This window comes from Sorex fumeus, unplaced genomic scaffold (genome assembly GCF_029834395.1).
Source record: "Sorex fumeus unplaced genomic scaffold, SorFum_2.1 ptg000022l, whole genome shotgun sequence".
Taxonomy (NCBI): domain Eukaryota; kingdom Metazoa; phylum Chordata; class Mammalia; order Eulipotyphla; family Soricidae; genus Sorex; species Sorex fumeus.
The window spans coordinates 5,271,511-5,291,314 of NW_026606079.1; the positions used below are offsets into that span (position 1 = coordinate 5,271,511).

At 43.3% G+C, this 19,804-nt stretch overlaps 1 pseudogene; it reads right to left on the reverse strand.

The window, feature by feature from the left end:
• Nucleotides 1–6,559: 6,559 nt before the first annotated feature.
• Nucleotides 6,560–18,428, reverse strand: LOC130023164 (immunoglobulin heavy variable 1-2-like; annotated as a pseudogene).
• Between the last annotated feature and the right edge of the window lie 1,376 nt (nt 18,429–19,804).

Genomic DNA, 19,804 nt, shown 5'->3' on the forward strand with positions numbered 1-19,804 from the left:
ATATCAAATTCTCTCGGTAGCTTGCCGGGCTCTCCGAGAGGGGCGGAGGAATCGAACTCGGGTCGGCCATGTTGGCCGCTTGTAAGGCGAACGCCCTACCCACTGTACTAATCTTATTAGTTTTTAATTTAACCACAGTGAGAAACACAGTTACAAAGTTGTTCATGACTGGGGTTCATTCATATAATGTTTCAACAACCGTACCGTACCATCACCATTGTATATTTCCCACCACCATTGTCCCAGTTTCCCTCCCAACTAATTTCTCTAGCTGCCTGCCTGTCTCTATGGAAGGCACTTTAAAAAAAAAAACGTTTTAATTGAATCACTGTGATTGCATTACAAAGCTGTTCATAATTTGATTGCAGTCATAAAGTATTCAAACACCCATCTCTCCACCAGTGTACATTTCCCAGAACCGGTGTCCCCAGGTTCCCTACCAAACCCCCCCACCCCTCACCCCCTGCCTGTCTCTGTGGCACGCGCTTTTTTTCCTATCTCTCTATCTCTCTATTTTTAGACGTTGTGGTTTGCAATATTGATACTAAAAGATTATCCAGAATACCCGTTACCTACTTTTAACCCTCAGATCTTGTCCAGTGTGATCATTCCCAGCTATTATTTTTGTAGTGGTATCTTCTCTATCTTACCTACCCTCAGCCCTACACACACTTTTGGTTAATTCCAACCACTAACCAGTTCCTCAGCCACTGATTTCTTCTTTTTTAATTTTTCTAATATAGGTATATACATATGTATATTTATATAGCACAAATCAATGCAGTCATTCTTTATCTGTCCCTTGCCTTCTGACTCATTTCACTCAGTATTATACTCTCCATGTCCATCCTTTTCTAGGAAAGTTTCATGACTTCATTTTTCCTGACAGATGTAAGATATTCCATTGTGTAGATGTGCCATAGTTTCTTTACTCAACTCTTCTGTTCTTAGGCACTCAGGATGTTTCCATATTCTGGCTATGGTGAATAGTGCTTCAATGAACATAGATGAACATAGGCCGACCCGAGTTCAATTCCTCCGCCCCTCTCACAGAGCCCGGCAAGTTACCAAGAGTATCTCGCCTGCACCGCAGAGCCTGGCAAACTAACCTTGACGTACTTGATATGCCAAACACAGTAACAACAAGTCTCATGATGGAGATGTTACTGGGCCTGCTCGAGCAAATCGAACATAGAAAAGAGTTCGGAATTTCTTTCTTCTTTGTTTTTGGGTCCCCAGGGTGTATTCCCATAAATGGTAATGATGGATCAAATTTCTAGTATTAGCAGGCACTTTTCTTCACTCTCTCTCTCTCTCTGTCTTTTATTTGGGGCATTATGGTTTGCAATACAAATACTGAAAGGTTATTATGTTTATTGCTTTAATAACTTACAACACTCAGAGATTGTCCAGAGTGACGATTTCTAACTCATTTTCATATTGGGCCTGTCTCTATCCTAACTGACCTTTGCCCCCACACACTTGTGGCTAGTTTACAACCATTGAAAAATCCTTTTGCCCCTGTTTTTTCTGGCCTTGGATATTAGTCAATAATATGTTTTTATATCCCACAATTGAGTGAAGTCATTTTTGGCTCTGTCTCTCTATTTCTGACACATTTGTCTCAGTATGATACTCTCCATGCCATCCATTTATGGGCAATTTTAATGACTTCATTTTTCTTAACAGCTGCACAGTATTCCATTGTGTTGATGTACCATCGTTTCTTTATCCAGGTGTGTATTCTCAGGAACTCGGGTTGTTTTCAGACTCTGGTCACTGTGAATAGTGCTTAAAAGAACAAAGAAGTGCAGATGGTATTTCTACTGTGTGTTGTAGAGTCCCCAGAGTATATTCCAAGAAGTGGCATTGCTAGGTCAAAAGGGAGTTCAATATCTAGTCTTTAGAGTAATGTTTCCCAAAAGGCTAGGTCAAAAGGGAGTTCAATTTCCTAAAATTGCTAGGTCAAAAGGGAGTTCAATTTCTAGTCTTTAGAATAATGTTTCCCAAAAGGCTGTCCAGTAGGCATTTCCACAAAAAAATAGGAAAATTCTCTTTCTCCCGCATCCACGCTAGCACTGATTCTTCCTGTTCTTTGTGCCAGTCTCTCTGCTGTGAGATGATATCTCTTGGTTGTTTTCATTTGCATCTCCATGCTGATTTGGAAGATTGAGTATTATTTCATGAGCCTTTGGCCCTTTGAATTTCTTCTTTGAGGAAGTCTCTATATATTTCCTCTTCACATTTTTGTTGGAGTTGGATTTTTTCTTGTAAATTTCTACCAGTGATTTATGTATCTTTGTCCATAACCCCTTATCAGATAGGTATTAGGTAAATAATTTTTCCCATTTCTTGGGATGTCTTTGTATCTTGGCCACCATTTGTTTTGAGGTGCAGAAGGGTATTAATTTGATGTAGTTCCATTTGTTTATCTTTGCTTCCACATGCTTGGTCAGTAGTGTTCATCTTTGAAGATGACTTTTGCTTCAATATCATGGATGGATTTGCCTATGTTTTCCTCCATGAATCTTATGGATACAGATTAAATGTTGAAGTCATTTATCCATTTGATATGACTTTTATGCATGACATTAGATAGAGTTCTGAGTTCTTTTTTTTGTTGTTGTTTTACATGTAGCTGACCAGTTTTTCCAGCACCACCTGTTGAACAGGCATTCCTCACTCAAATTATACTTCTCTCCCTTTATCAAAGACTAAATGATCGTATTTTTGAGGATGTGTGTCAGGATATTCAACTCTATTCCATTGATGTTCCAGTCTGTCTCTATTCCATTACCAGGCTGCTTTTATTACTACCACTTCTGAGTACAGTTTGAAGCTGGGGAAGATAAGGTCTCTCTTCTTCTTTTAGTCTAGAAAATCTTTAGCTATTCATGAGTATATATTGTTCCATACAAATTTCAGGACTTTTTGAGGTATTATTTTAAAAAAATATCATGGTATCCTTATAGCGACTGTATTGAATATGTACAATGATTTGGTGAGTGTTGTCATTTTAACAATGTTAATTCTCCTGATCCATGAGTAGGATATGTGTTTCTATTTCCTTGTGTCTTCTTATATTTCTTAATGTAGTCTTTGTATAGTTTTCTTTGTATAGATCATGAACCTCTATACTAAAGTTGATTTTGAGATACTTGATTTTGCTATTCACTACTGTGAACGGGATTTTAAAAATATTCTTATTTATCTCTTTCTCTATACACACACACATATATATATGTATATATATATATATATATATATATATATATATATGAAAGCTGTGAACTTTTGGGTATTGGTTATTTAAACTGCCACTTTACTGTACAAATAGTTTACTAGGAGCTTTTTTTGTACTCTTAGTATATCCTGAGTATAGTATGGTATTATCTGCAGATGTCGAAAGATTGACTTCTTCCTTCCCGCTTTGGATTCCCTTGGTATCTTTTCTTCCCTAACTACTATGGCAAGAACTTCTAGAACTATAGTGAATAGAAGTGGCGAGAGAGGTAACACTTATCTTGTTCCTGATCTTAGAGGGAAGGCTTTATTTTTTCAAATTGATAATAATACTTGCTGTGTGCCTGTGATAGATGGCTTTGACTATATTGAGGAAGGTTCCTTCAACTCCAACACTGATGACAGGTTGTTTTTATTATGAATGTTTGCTGGATCTTATCAAATGCTTTCTCTGCATCTATTGATATTATCATGTGGTTTTTATTTTTATTTTATTGATATGTTACATTACATTGATTGCCTTGTGAATATTAAACCTTCTTTGCATTCTGGGTGAATCCTACTTGATAATAGTATATGATCTCTTCGGGGAGTGTTTGGATTCCCTTTGATAGAATTTTGTTTAGAATCTTTGCGTCTGTGTTCATCAGGGATATCAGTCTATAATTTGTGCATGTGTGTGTGTGTGTGTGTGTGTGTGTGTGTGTGTGTGATTTCTGTCTGCTTTTTATGTAGGGTTGATAGTTGCCATGTAGATTCTGTATGGGAGTTTTTATGTTATTCAATTTCTTGGAAATTCTGGAAAAGCACTTGAAAGAATTTACTAGTTAATGCATTCAGGCCTGGGTTTTGTTTTGGGAAATACTTATAATTACCACTTCAATTTCCTCAATGATGGCAAATCTGTTCATGCTTTCCAAATCCTCTTGGTTCAACATTGGTAGGCTATCCAAGAGTGTATCCATCTCTTATAGGTTCACTTGTTTCATGGCATAAAGATTCTCAAAGTAATGTCTGATTATCCTTTGAGTTTCTGTTATTTCTGTTCTGATGTTCCCTCTTTCATTTCTGATTCAGTTTATTACCATTCCATCTCTTTGAGAGACTTGCTAGTGATTTATTGATCTTTTTTTTAAAGAAACAATTCTTATTTTCATTGATCTTTTGGATTCTTTCTTGGATTCCATCTCTTTGATTTATTCTCTAACATTTATTGTGTCCTTCCTCCTGCCTGGTTTGGGCTTCTTTTGTTGGTCATTTTCCAGGATCATAAGTCATGGGATTAAATTATTTATGTGGGTCCTTTCTTCTTTCCTGATGCATGCTTGCAGAGCTATACTCTTATCTCTTAATATTTTTTTGTTGTGTCCTACAAGTTTTGGTATCTCATTCTAATTTGTTTCCAGAGATATTTAGATTTCCACTTTGATTTCCTCTCTATCCCACTCTATCCCACTGGTCATTTAGCAATGAGCTGCACAATTTCCAGGTGGTTGGTTTGATTCTCCTCTTCTGTGTGTGATTTATTTTTATTTTCAGTGCATCATGGTCTGAAAAGATTGTTGATACAATTTCTATCCTCTTAATTTTATAGAGCAATGTTTTGTGTCCCAGCATGTGGTCTATCCAGAAAATGTCCCTTGTGCACTGGAAAAGAATATGTATTTGGAATTTGGGGGATGAAAAGCACTGTATATATTTACTAATCCCTTCTCTTCCATTTGTTCCTTTAAAGCCAATATTTCCTTGCTTAGTTTCAGTCTGGTTGATCTATCAAGGAGTGACAAAGCATCATTGAAATTTCCAACTACTATTGTGTTGCTTCCAATGTCCTCGTTTAAATGCATCAGCAGTTTTATATATTTTGCTGGCTGACATTGGGTACATATATGTTTAAGAGTATAAATTTTTCCTGATGTACATATCACTTGATTGTTAAGGAATGACCTTTATTGTCTCTTATAACCTTTCTCAGCCTGCAATCCATGCCATCAGATACTAGTATGGCCACCACAGCCTTTTAAAACATGTTCTTAAATAATTGTTCTTCACCCTTTGCTTTTGAGTCTTTTTCGCTCTGACTATCCAAATGTGTTTCTTTTAGGTGACAAAATGTTGGATTCAAGTTTTAAATCCATTCTGCCACCCTGTGTCACTTACTTACTCTAATTAGACCATTGACATTGGGAAAGATTATTGTCTTTGGGTTTTGTGCCATCTTTATTTAGAAGATGATTGCATTTGTTTGCCTAACAGAAGCTTCTTGAGGTTTTCTTTCAACATTGATTTTGAGTCTATGACATTTATGAACTGTTATTTATTCATGAATTATTGTATCTTTCTTTTGATTGTGAATGAGAGTTACTAGGTAAAGTAATTTTTGTGAAGATTCAGTTTGATAAATTTTTTAACTGTGCCCTAATATATTCCTAGGACCCAGAAGATTCAATAGATAGGTCTGCTGTAAATCTAAAAACATTCCTTTGAATATAATTTCCTTCTTTTTCTTGTTCTTTTCAGAATTGTATCTCTATGGTGCTGGTCCTTCTGATTACGGTCTCTTCTAGCTGGTATCCTTTGGGTTTCTTGGATCTGGGTGCCTGTGATCTCCATCTCTGGGGACTTTTCAGCCAAGATGTCTTTAACTATTGCTCTCTCACTGGCGTTGCCCCTCTATCCCTCTGTGACTCTGAGTATTATTACCTTGTTCCTCTAGGCCCATCCATCAGGGGAGAGTCCTGTAGAGCAAGGATGGCAGAAACTGGAAACCGAGGCAGGAAGATATTTGCAGAGACCATGGAAACTTTCTCCTTTTTATGGAAAAAAAGAGCCTGACCTGGGAAGGCAGACAGTCACTGAGAGATGCTGGCCCAGTTCTGTTCTGGTGCCTTCCAGAAAGCCAGAGAAAAGAACTCCCCATGAAGGCAGAGGGGCAGAGAGAGACATAGTTATCCTTACCATGAGGCCATAATAATACCTACAGGGTCATTTTAATTTCTACAAGAGAATAATGTACCCCTCAGACTCCAGGGAAGTCATGGTTTCACTAGTGAAAACTTACAACATGAGAAAGAGTGAGACAAACTCCTTTCCACGGAGGACACAGAGCCACAACCTGCAGGACAAGATGGCCATGGGGTCATCTGAGAGCTGAGGGGCAGATCAGTCTTGATCTCCACAGAAAGATGATTCATCAGGTCATGAGCAACGTTTCCTCAGGGGAGAGTCCTAAGAGCCTCCTGGGGGCCTGCGCCCCTGAAGCTCACCCTGCTTCCTCCTGCAGGTGGTTTGTTTCTGGGCCCACACGGCCTTCCCCTCACTGTGTCTCTCGCACAGGCTCACTGTGTCTCTCGTATAGGGCCATGCCCTCCTTTCTCAGGCGGCTCATTTGCAGAGAGAGCGTGTCCTTGCTGTTGTCTCTGAAGATGGTGAATCGACCCTTCACAGAGTCGGCATAGTTTTTAGTACCACCACTACCACTAATGTCTGAAATCCATTCCAAGCCCTTCCCTGGAGCCTGGCGGACCCAGCTCATCCAGTAGTCACTAAAGGTGAATCCAGAGGCTACACAGGAGAGTGTCAGATACTAACCGGACTTCACTAAGTCTCCCCCAGACTCCACCAGCTGCACCTCACACTGGACCCCTGCAAACACAAAGACATCCTGGTCAGGAAACTATCCTCACACAGAGGATTTGACTCTCCCATCTCTCCCATGTTCCATGTCTCTCTCGTCCATGAGTTACCTCCTAACACAGCCACCAGGAGAAGCCAGCTGAGCCCACAAGCCCTGAGATTTTATCAACCTCTAGTTACTTGTCCTTTCCCAACGATTGGAGGCTCTTTCATGGTTAGGGGAATGAGGGGAATTAAGTAATTGGGCCTTAGGTAATCGGGACAAATACCTTTGTTGGTTCTGTGTGAGTCAGTATGGAGCCCCTGGGAACCCCTGAACTGACTCCTGTCCTAGATCTGAGACTGTGCTGGGCTGTTTTCATCACTGTGGAATGAGTCTTATTTGCATGTCCTCGTTCTCTATAAAAAGCTCTCTTTCAGTTTGTACAGAGAAGGGAGGACTCCAGAGCAGGTGTGGGGTTCTGGGTTTGTTTGTTTTTGACCAGGAAAATATTCAGAAACTCTGCATATTCCAGTATGCAATTATTACATGACAAACAATTGAATTGATGTATTTGTTTATTTTTACATAAATCCTGTAATTGTACAGTATTACTTCTATATCATGGTATAGTATAGTACTGCTCTCCCGTTGTTCATCGATTTGCTCAAGCAGGCCCAATAACATCTTTATTGTGAGATTTGATACTGCTTTTGGCATATCGAATATGCGGGGGGAGATTTCCAGGCTCTGCTGTACAGGAGGGATACTATTGGTAGCTTGCCGGGCTCTCCTAGGGATGGAGGAATCAAATCCGGGTCAGCCTAATGCAAGGCAAACGCCCTACCCACTGTGCTAAGTTACATAGTATAGTATACACACACAAAAGCTTAAATGGTTTTTAAATTGTACTCAAAATAGAGTTTAAGTGTTGTTGCACTATTTAGACAAAAGGAATCCACATAGTCACTAACAGTTATCAACGTTTTGGGCACCAGAAGTGTTAAGATAGAATCAGGAGAAAGGCAGTATGCCCAGATAAAAGGGCCCTGATATCTGTAACACCAGTGAGGCAGGCTCCTGTTTCTGCTCAGACTCTTTCTTTGTCCCAGAGAAACGTCTCTTGGTTTAAAGGTATTTGTCCCGATTACCTAAGGCCCAATTACTTAATTCCCCTTATTCCCCTGACCATGAAAGAGCCTCCAATCGTTGGGAAAGAACAAGTAACTAGAGGCTGATAAAATCTCAGGGCTGGTAGGAATAGAGACATTACTGGTGCCCACTGGAGTAATTTGAAGATCAATGGGATGAGAGTGATACAGTGACACCTAAGGCCCTGGGATGTGTAAGAGCTAAACTCAGAAAAACTAAGTTAGAAAATTAACCTAAGAATGTTGTCTCCTGACGATTCCTGGTTCTAAGTAATGACTCTCAATGTGTTGGGCATTTGGAGCTCTCAACTAGGATGTTAGTACCTGAGCAACATCATTTCTCTCTTCAGTGTGTCTGTTAATACTCAGAGCATCCCACCTTGGTCCCTGTTCTCCAGGATCGTCCCCAGTAACTAGAGATACTGAGACAGTAGAGGGGGAAGATTTCTCCCGTGCATGTGGTTCATCAGGTTGATTCCCTGCCCTTCACATGATTTTCCATGCCTTCACCAGGAGTGATCCTTGAGCACAGAGCCAGGAGTATACCATAAATGGCACAAAAAACACAACCAAACCAACAAGGGACAAGGCATAGTACAGTAGTAGGGCACTTGCGTTGCACATGGCCAACCCAGGTTCGATCCCCTATATTCTATGTGATACCCCAAGTACCGTCAAGAGTATTTCCTGAGTACAGATCCAGAAAAAAAATCCCTGAGCATCACAGGGTCTGGCCAAAACAAATGAACACAAAGTCAAAACAAGCAACATAAACAAAATACGGGTTAGATAGCTGTTAAGAACTTGTTTTTTTCTATTGAGAAAAAGTTGTCTTTATTCTATTTTCTGAAGTATGTTGGAGACCTGGATGCATGGAGGTACGTGGAGTGTGACTCTTCACATCAATTCTGACTCTGTCTATTCTTACCATGTAAGAATTTGATTAGCAATAAAATTCACAAAAGGCCATGACCTATTAATGATCTATAATAGAATACAAAGTTCAAAAAGAGAACTCCCAGAATGACCACCAACTGGGGACTCTTTGGTACTATTGCGGCAACATGGGAAGATGCCATTGTTGACAACATCGACGAGGAATACGATCGACTGGTTCAGCATCTCCATGAATGTGAGAGGAATGCCAAGAGAGAGATAGCCACAAAATATCGCCTATCTTCGAAAACTCTTGAGCTAATTCGCCAGCGTGGTTTGGCGCATGCCTCAGGCAACAGCAAGCTAACATCCGCGCTCGCAAAGCAGTGCAGAGATGCGATCAAGGAAGACCTCAAAGAGAGAAGAGCAGAAGTACTGGTAGATGCGGCAGAAGCCGGGAAAAGTATTCATAACGCCCGCCTGTCCTTCGCCAACTACAAGACCAAGATGACTGCCCTCCGACATCCTGATGGATCCATCATATCCTCCAGAACGGCAATGGAGAAGATTATCCATGACTTCTACTCAAATCTCTTCGATAGCCATGTCCTCTTGCCGACATACCAAATTCCACAGGATGGATATGTCGTTCCCAACGTTCATCCTTCTGAAATCCGACACGCCATTTCGTCGGTAAAGAAACAAACAGCACCCGGCCCAGACAAGGTCAGACCTGAACACCTGAAGAACCTGCCGTCAGTACTCATCAATACACTGGCTCGGCTCTTCACTCGCTACCTGTCTGAATGCAAGGTTCCATCCCAATGGAAAACCAGCAGGACCGTACTACTATTCAAGAAGGGAGACATCCATGACATTGGCAACTATTGCCCGATCTGCCTATTGTCTGTCATCTACAAGTTGTTCACTCGAGTCATCCTAAATAGGATTGGCAGAACACTAGATGAAGGAAAACCATGCGAGCAAGCCGGGTTCCGCAAAGGATTCAGCACCATCGACCATATCCACACGATAACCAAGCTCATTGAGGTTTCTCGGGAGTTCAAGATGCCGCTCTGTTTAATGTTCATTGATTTAAAGAAGGCCTTTGATTCTGTTGAGACGAAAGCGGTCATTGAAGCCCTAGCCAATCAGCGCATTCAAGCCCAATACATCAGGATCCTCCGTGAGCTGTATTGCGGATTCACTACCAGGATCTCACCATTCTATAAAGAAGTGATCGTTGATGTCAAGAGAGGGGTGCGGCAGGGTGATACCATTTCACCGAAACTCTTCAGTGCCACCCTCGAGAACATCATACGACAACTGGAATGGGAAGAAATGGGAGTGAAGATAGATGGTTGGCAACTACACCACCTCCGCTTTGCTGATGACATTGTTTTAATAACACCAAACATCAGCCAAGCGGCACAAATGCTGGCCGACTTTGACCGTGAGTGTGGAAAGAAAGATCGGACTACAGCTGAATCTTACGAAGACAATGTTTATGAGAAACAGCCTTGTTCCTGACGCCCCATTCGCTCTCAACGGAATGACCATCTCCGAATGCAACAGTTATGTGTACCTAGGTCGAGAGGTCAACATGACAAATGACCTGGCACCCGAGCTGCACAGGAGGAAGAGAGTGGCTTGGAATGCCTTCAAGAACTTCGAAGAAATAGCTAAGAGGACGAAGAACCTCCGGCTCGGGGCACATCTCTTTGATTCCACTGTTCTTCCTGCATTAACATATGCCTCAGAGACCTGGGCCCTACGCAAACAAGATGAGAACGGTATCCAGGTCTCCGAAAGAAGAATAGAAAGAGCTATGCTTGGAATATCACGTTTCACTCAAATGAGAGAAAGAATCTGGTGTTCTGACATCCATCGACGATCAAGAATCAGGGACGCTGTCTCATTTGCCAAGGTGTCAAAAATCAGATGGGCTGGTCTCGTAATGAGATTTAAAGACCACCGCTGAACTAGAGCTGTTACCCACTGGATTCCACGGGATGTCAAAAGACCGCGTGGCCGCCCACCTACCAGTTGGTCAGACTTCTTCCTCAAGATCATGAACAATCGGTTTGAGGCCCTTCATATTCCTGGAGCGAACAGATGTCATTGGACTACACTAGCATGCGACAGGGACAAATGGAGACGTTCCTGGTGCCCGCTCGAGCAAATCGACGACTAACGGGAAGTTAAGTGATTAGGTGATTAAGTGATTATAGATCGTTAATGTTTCATGAGAACTGACATATATGAACACCTGTGTAGTGACAATCACACCCAAAACAGTAGAAGAACCCCTTACCCCAGTGTTTCCCATTGGTCCATGGTATTCCTCTTTCCACACCTCAGCCCTCCCTCATGGTCTCTGCAGTGCTTCCTATTTGTGTAAGTGTATGTAGGGTGTTATGAAGGAGACTCACAATAGCCTTTCACTCTAGGGATATATCATGGGTTTCTCTTCATGACTCAAGTCTTCTTGGATTATTCTCAGTCCTGGACTTTTAAAATAGATCACAGGAGATTTCTAGAAGGAGGGAGAAAAATTAGGAAAAGCTGTTCTACATCTTACATGAATATCAAAGAGAAAGCTATAAAAATAATAACAAACAGAAAAGCACCGATTAATACTCACTATTCAAGGCGTTGGAGTCCTGGGGGCCTAGTGGGGTGAGTGTTGGGGACAGGAAGGACAGATCACAGAGACGAGTGTGGGAGTGTGAGGGTGTCTCTGAGAGTGGAGCTGCTCTGCGAGCCACGGGGAAGGGTCCCTGGAAAAACGCTGGAAATGGGCATGAATGGGAGTGGGGGGTCATGAATGGGAGTGGGTGGGGTGATGGGGGCTGAGTGTCTCTGCGTTGTGACATAATATTGGCCCTTGTGAGCTTCTAGCACATGGTGACCCTCTTTGCCCCTGGTGGAGCTGAGGCCTTTTCCCAGGTGGCTCCCGAGTGTCCTCTGGTGGTGGGCAGTGCCCCTGACGTCTCTTTCTGTGGTCTGGGGAGTCCTTCAGAGTTCCCCAATTCCCAGTGTGAACAGAGGAAGAGCATCCTGAGCACCTAGACGGGACAGGAAGTGTAAGCACTGGGAAATGAGCCCAGCCTGATTCACACAAGTTTCCCCAGGGACGTGTTCAGAGACAGCCCAAGGAGAAGGAAATCCTTCCTGCCCCCACGTGGGGATCACTCATGCCTGAATCACATCACTGCTCACAGAGAACTTAGAGTAAGTCTGGGTTACAGAGAAAGGACTGGAGAGGGGAAGTCGTGCAACGGGAGAACGAAGGGTCACAGTACAAAGACAGAAATGCTAAGAACAAACAATTTAACTTGCTAAAATTATTGTCGCTGTGGAGTTCATGCCCAATTCAATCAGCTAATCAGTGGCTAAATAAATAGCAGTACTCCTACATTTAAAAAAAATTAATGTCACTGTCAGTAGATTACTTGGCGTCTTTGATTCATAGGCCAGTAGAATTTCCAAGTCCCACTAACGATCAATATCCTTGAGTATAGTATGGGTATTTGATATCTTGTGAAAATTTGATTGCTAAATATCTGTGAACAGAAATACAATTCTTTTCATTCATTTATTATTTTTTTAAAATTTTTTATTAGTGAAACACCATGAGGTACAGTTGTAGATTTACAAACTTTTGTGCTTGGGTTTCAGTTATACAATGATCGAGTACCTATACCTCCATCAGTGCCCATTCTCCACCACCAATGATCCCAGTATTCCTACCATGCCCCATCTCCCTCATCCCACCACGCCTCTGGGGCAGGGCATTCCCTTTTGTTCTCTCTCTCCTTTTGGGTGCTGTGGTTTGCAAAAGAGGCATTGAGTGGCAATCATGTTCGGTCTATAGTCTACTTTCAGCATGCATCTCCCATCCTGGGAGGATTCTCCCAACACCCTTTATTTGGTGCTCCCTTCTCTATGTGAGCTGCCTTATCTGCTAGCATGTGCGGCTGGCCTCCGAGCCATGGAATAAAACTCCTGGTACTTATCTTGTCTATTCTTGGGTGTTAATCTTCTAATTTTTTACTTTATGTTCCCCAGATGAATGCAATTTTTTATGTTTGTCCCTCTCTTTCTCATTTTGCTTAGCATGATACTTTCCATGTAATACCACTTGTATGTAAATTTCATGACTTCATCTTTTCTAACAGCTGCATAGTAGTTCATTGCATATATGTACCAAAGTTTCTTTAACCAGTCATCTGTTCTCGGGCACTTAGGTATTTTCCAGATTCTGTCTATTGTAAAGTGTGCTGTAATGAACAAACAATTGCAGATGTCACTTCGACTATACTTTTTTGCCTCTCTGGGATATATTCACAGGAGTGGTATTGCTGGGTCAAATGGGAACTCAATTTCTAATTTTTTGAGAATAGTCTATACTGTTTTCCAAAAGGGCTGAAGCAGTTGGCATTCCCACCATCAGTGAAGGAGGGTCCCTTTCTCGCCACATCCGTGCCAGCACCAGTTGCTTTTGTTCTTTTGGATGTGGGCCAGTATCTGTGGTGTGAGATGATATCTCATTGTGGTTTGATCTGCATCTCCCTGATGATTAATGATGTAGAGCATTTTCTCATGTGCCTTTTAGCCATTCAGATTTCTTCTTTGAGAAAGCTTCTGTTCATTTTGTCGCCCGATTTTTTTATGAGGTTGGATGTTTTCTTCTTGTGGAGTTCAACCTGTACTTTGTATATCCTTGATATCAACCCCTTGTCAGATGTGTATTGGGCGAATATCCTTTCCCATTCTGTAGATTGTCTTTTTATTTTGGTCACTGTTTCTTTTGAGGTGCAGAAGCTTCTTAGTTTAAGATAGTCCCATTTGTCTATCTCTGTTTTCACTTGCTTGGCCAGTGGCGTGCCATCTTTGAAGATACCATTAGCTTCAATGTCATGGAGGGTTTTGCCAACTTTGTCTTCAATGTACCTTATGGATTCCAGTCTGATGGTGAGGTCTTTCATCCATTTTGATCTTACTTTTGTACATGGTGTTAGGCAGAGATCTGAGCCCATTTTTTCCATGTAGCTGTCCAGTTTTGCCAGCACAATTTGTTAAAGAGGCTTTCCTTGCTCCACTTCACATTTCTTGCTCCCTTGTCAAAGACTAGATGATCATATGTTTTTGGGGAGATGTCAGTATATTCAACCCTGTTCCATTGGTCTGCAGCTCTGCCTTTGTTCCAGTACCATGCTGGGAAACAGAAAACTTTGGCGTCAGCAATACTTCAACCTTGCCTCTGCCTTAGAGCATCAAGGCCAGTGCTCTAGCAGCTTCTTCCAGTTTTAACAATCCCCTACTTCTCTCTGCCACCTGCTCCTTAGTGCACACAGGCATCTTCTCTCAGCCTCTATAGACCCATTGTTCTCCCAATAATCTCTTTCATATGACTAAGGTCTAGAGCACGTGTGGGTGTCGATGTCCTGGCTATGCTGCACTCATAAACTTTTAAGCATCTACTGTACAAGACAGATGGACCATCTCCTTGTTCCCAAAATCCCTGTAATTACGAGATAAGTACATGCAGGGAGCTGGAGTTTAAGCATTTGATCAATGGTCTCTGCAAGGGGGACATTTTCCCAAACCCACGGAGCTGCTCCTTACTTCATGCTGAGACCTCATCAGGGAAGACAGGTTATGGATCGGACTATACCAATTTTGAATTTAACACTTTTGAGAGGAGAGTATTTTCCTGAGTATCTACAACGGGCAAATAACATGCCCCTAGTGTCAACCAAAACATTTTCTTTATTCCTATCATTTCAAATGTGAGCTGAGCGTCCCCTGCCAAAATGTTAAACACAGGAGCCTGTGTGCCTTGGGCCTCCCCAGAACAGGAAACTGAAAGTCTCCTCCAGGGACTGAGTAAAGCGAACTGAGGATCCTGTCTGTACCAGGACACGGGTGGATAGTTAGACCTAGGTCAGGCTAGGAGACTTCCCGACACTTCTGCTCACCAGGGAGCAATTTCTGTCCCAAGATCCTGTCTGTTTGCAACTGGGACAACTGTTCTGTGGCCCTAGCACTTGGTATGGGGCCTGGGAGATTGAAACAGATTTAAGTCTTGGAGTTCAGGGAACCGGGTGTTTTTGTGAGGATTCAGAGATTAAAGTCAGGGTAAAAGCCCCTTACCCCAAAACACTCAACTGTGTGGGTCAGTTCATCTATCTAGCTGCTCTTAGCGACTGTTGCTACCATGCCGTGGATCCTTTAAGCTCTATATTATGAGAAAGATCATTCTGCATCTCTCCCTTTCCTCTGACTGATTTACTTAGCATGATATCCTCTAGTTTTTCCTAGATTACAGAAAGTTGAGTGATTTTCAACTCAGTAAGCATGGTAAGGTTCACAGAGGGTAGACAGGACTCTTTCCAGGTGTTTCTCATGTATGTGATATTTATGAGTTAAATGTCTTCAGGGCAATGATCCAGACTTCTGAATTCAGTTGGAAGTGTGTAGCACTAGGAGAGTGATTGGTGATTTGAAAACGTGGCATTCCCAGTTGTCACTTGGAGGTGTCACTGCAAACAGAGGACAGTGGGGAGACAGAGATCAGTCTGACCACTCTAGAACAGTAGGTAGCAGTTCAGTCCCCAAGAGGTCCCTCTAGGTGTCTACTCTGTGCAGAGGCAGGAAGGTTGCATTGAGAACAATCCTCGAGGTCTGACTTCTGGACTATCCTGTCCTAGGAATCTGTGCCTTTCTGCTCTACTCACACTGACAGTCCAGGCTGGCCTTCATGTCAGGTCCCTGCTTCTGTGCTCTGCATTGACCTCGGTTGGAACTTTAGCCCATATTGTGCTCATTGTGCCTTCAGGAATTGAAGGGTTGTCCTGATACATGTATGTTAAATGTTCTCCTAGAGGAGGGAATGAAGATATTCTCATATCAGATATGAGCATTTTCCCTGTCATTGGGAAGAGTTTTGTTCACTTTTTGTAAATTGACCATTTTAATAAATTTGGTAACATTTTTGAAAGTGCAGATATGAATCTTGGATTCTGCATAAAAAGTAAACCTCATAGTCCAACTCTGAAAGCACGTATATACCCAGGAATACTGTGGTCTTCATGACTGATAGCCCATCAAATAGTCATGCTGTCTGAGGCTTCCCTGTGGACACTAATAGAAGACACACACACATATATGTACATGTATGTATATATTGCTGTTTTCTGCTCATCTAGTCTATGTTTTTGGGCATGTATATATATCCATGGACATATGTCATCAATGTCAATTGAGATAAAGTAATAAATTGTGATTATTTATTCTCAGATTACAGAAAATTAATGTCTCACTCAATAGCTAAGTGGCTGAACACTAACAGTGGTGGTACAGTCAATGAGATTACAAAACAATCCTAATTTATGCAGAAAATTAATGTCTCACCCAATAGCATATACTTCCCAGGAATATTGATCAATTGGTGAGATAAGACAAGAGGTGAACTCAGCTTGGATTAATGAGTCCTGGGGTGAGGGAGCAGACCCTGAGGACTTGCTCTAGATCCTGTCTGCTGGTCCATGCTACTTCCAGCATTTCTGGGCACATTCCAGACCTTGTGTCTGTGCTTGGGTAATGACCTTCCCCTGAGCTGGGCTGAGATGCCCCCAACATCAGGACTTCGCAGTCCCTGACCCTGACCTTTTCCTTACCACCACGTGTTAGGAGAAATGTGACAATGGTCCTTTTCATGTAGGGTCATCTCCTCCACTGTCTTTGTCCATGGCAGGATTCCAGCTCAGGAATATGAAAATACAAACATGCACAGAGGGACAGGGCTCCACAGAAACTCCAGAAGAGGATCCTAAGGCCTGTTATTCGTCGATTGCCTCGAGCAGGCCCCAGTAACGTCTCTTTCATCCTAGCCCTGAGATTATATTCAAGGCTCTTTAGGAGAATGAGACCCATAATTGTTACTGGTATTTGGCATATTTGGTACGCCACGGGGAGTTTGCCAGACTCTGCCCTGTGGGCAGGCTACATTCGATAGCCTGCAAGTTTGTCCAAAGTAGGAATGAGATAATAAGATGTCATAAAAAGATGTCCTGATAAGACGTTCTGGGAGCTTGATTTTATAGTCTCTGAGTCTTGGCCGCTGATGGGATTACACGGCGCCAGGGGGCCAGGTGGTGGGTGTGACCCCCACCTACTGGAATTTGGAGGATCTGGGTGGAGGATGCTCGACTCCAATCCGAGTAGGCTTGGAGATCTCGGCCCCGGAACCCGCGTGGCTTTGTCCCTCTGCCAGTACCTTCATGTGTGCAGAGTGATCTCAGCATGGTGGTGGCTGGTCCTGGAGGTCATCGGCTGCTGGAGCCCTGGTCGGGGCGGGGAGGAAAGCTCAACCCGCTCCCCTCCAAGGGACCCCAGCGAGGAACAGCCAGATGCAGGGGCAGGAGACTGCACTGGTCTCGTCCGGGAAACTCCACAGAAACTCCAGAAGTGGATCCTAAGACCAACACTCAAATTTCATTTTAGAGGAAAAGAAATTTTTGCTGAACCACAGAATTAAAAAGAAAGTGTGACAATAAGTCTGCCATGGGTAGATCTACAGCCCACGAATGTGTAGTGACACTAACCCAAACTTCCACATGGTTCGTCCTGTACCATCTGAGGCACTCCACTGAAAAATTCTTTTATTTTTTTTTTGCTTTTTGGGTCACACCAAGCGATGCACAGGGCTTACTCCTGGATCATGCATTCAGGAATTGCTCCTGGAGGTGCTCGAGGGACCGTATTAGATGCTTGGAATCGAACCCGGGTTGGCTACGTGCAAGGCTAACACTGTACCTGCTGTGCTATTGCTCCAGCCCCTCCACTCAAAAATTCTTAAAGAAAATATGAGTGACACCAAATGTTCTAGAGAGAAGCCATCTTCCTGTTGGCTATTGCCGAAGGACAGAGAGAGATCCTGAGCCTTTCCCGCAGATGAAGCCTGACCCTGTGAACCCCATTCTGTGTCTCAGATCCTGACTCTCTGGGGAGGAAGGAAGGAGGATCAGCGTCCCTGTCATCTCCTCGCTCGGCACAGCTGCATCCCCCTCAGGTTTCTGACACACTCAGGATGTGGTTGTAACACTGTGTCTCTCGCACAGTAATACACAGCCGTGTCCTCAGTGCTCAGCCTGCTCAATTCCATGTAGGCTGTGTTCTTGGACTTGTCGACAGTGAAGGTTAGTCTGCCCTGGAACTTCTGTGCGTAGCCTGTACCACCACTTTTAGTGTTTAGCCATCCCATCCACTCGAGCCCTTGTCCTGGGGCCTGCAGCACCCAGTGCATCCCGTGGTCGGTGAAGGTGTAACCGGACGCCTCACAGGAGATCTTCACTCCCAGGTTTTCCCACCTCAGCCCCCGACTGCACCAGCTGTACCTGGGAGTTCACACCTGTGGACAGCAGACAGGAGTGGGTGGACTCCACATAACTGGCCCCGTTCCCGCAGTCCAAGGCACGGGGACGCTTACCTGCAGTCACTGCCACCAGGAAGAGAATTCTCCAGGTCCAGTCCATGGTCGGGGAACGTGCACTCAGGGGCTTCTGAGTGTGGGTGTGCCTGCTATGTGAGGTTGTCAGGACATAGACGCATCTGTATTCAACTCAGTGTCCCACATATGATTTGCATATTAATGAGGAGGGAGAATTCATAGCTAAACACTTGGTCCAACCTTCGAAGATGCTGCTGGAAGCAACCAGGTCCATCCTCAAGAGGAGTGAAGAGGTCCACGTTCTGACCCTTGTTTGAGGAGATGAAACCCTGCCCTGTCCCAGGATTCTGTACACAGAGAGCTCCCCCTCTGGAGGGTCAAGCCCTTTCAGGACCTTCCCTTCAGGACCATCCACATCTGTATGGCTTGGAGACATCTGGATACACCTGGGCTTTGAGGTTATTTCTGGGATCCTGTGACTCCACAAGAGATACTACAATGAGACTACAAAACCATTCTAATGCTCCAGAGGTTTCCATTGGAGATATTAAGAAGTTCAGAAACACCACCTGCATGTGGATTTTTACTGCCTCATCAATATGATAAATGTGCCTTCCAAAATGATAGGTGTGTAAAATTTTATCTTCTGTGTCTTATACGTATCTTAATTTCTGCTATCTTGAGAAAGGCAAATTTAGTTTTAGTGAAGAAATCCATTCTGAGAAGATTTCTGCCCCTCTGCTCCCATTTCTCCCATCACACCTTCTAGCCTGCAACTCGGTGCTCTTGGGATTTGGCGCCCTCTGCAGCCTGGTCCCCACCCTGCAGCCTCTGGGCTCTCAGGCGCTTCAACCTCTTGTTATCTTTAACACAGGATTGAATTCAGGGTCTTTACTTCACTGGTGGAGCATCCTTCACCCAGATCATTCAAATTCCAGTAGGCGGGGGTCACACCCACCAACTGGCCCCCTGGCGCCGTGTAATCCCATCAACGTCCAAGACTCAGTCACTTCACTTAATCACTAAACTTCCCGTTCGTTGTCAATTTGCTCGAGCGGGCACCAGGAATGTCTCCATTTGTCCCTGTCGCGTACTAGTGTAGCCCAATGGCATCTGTTCGATCTAGGAACATGAAGAGTCTCAAACTGATCGTTCAATGATCTTGATGAAGAAGTCTGACCATCTGGTAGGTGGGTGGCCATGCCTCTTTTGACATCCCGTGGAATCCAGTCGGTAACAGCTCTAGTCCAGCGGTCGTCTTTAAATCTCATTACGTGACCAGCCAATCTGATTTTTGACACCTTAGTAAATGATACAGCATCCCTGATTCTTGATCGTCGACAGATATTGGAACTCCGGATTCTTTCTCTCATTTGAGTGAAACGTGATATTCCAAGCATAGCTCTTTCAATTCCTCTGTGGGAGACCTGAATAGCGTTCTCATTCTGTTTTCGTAGGGCC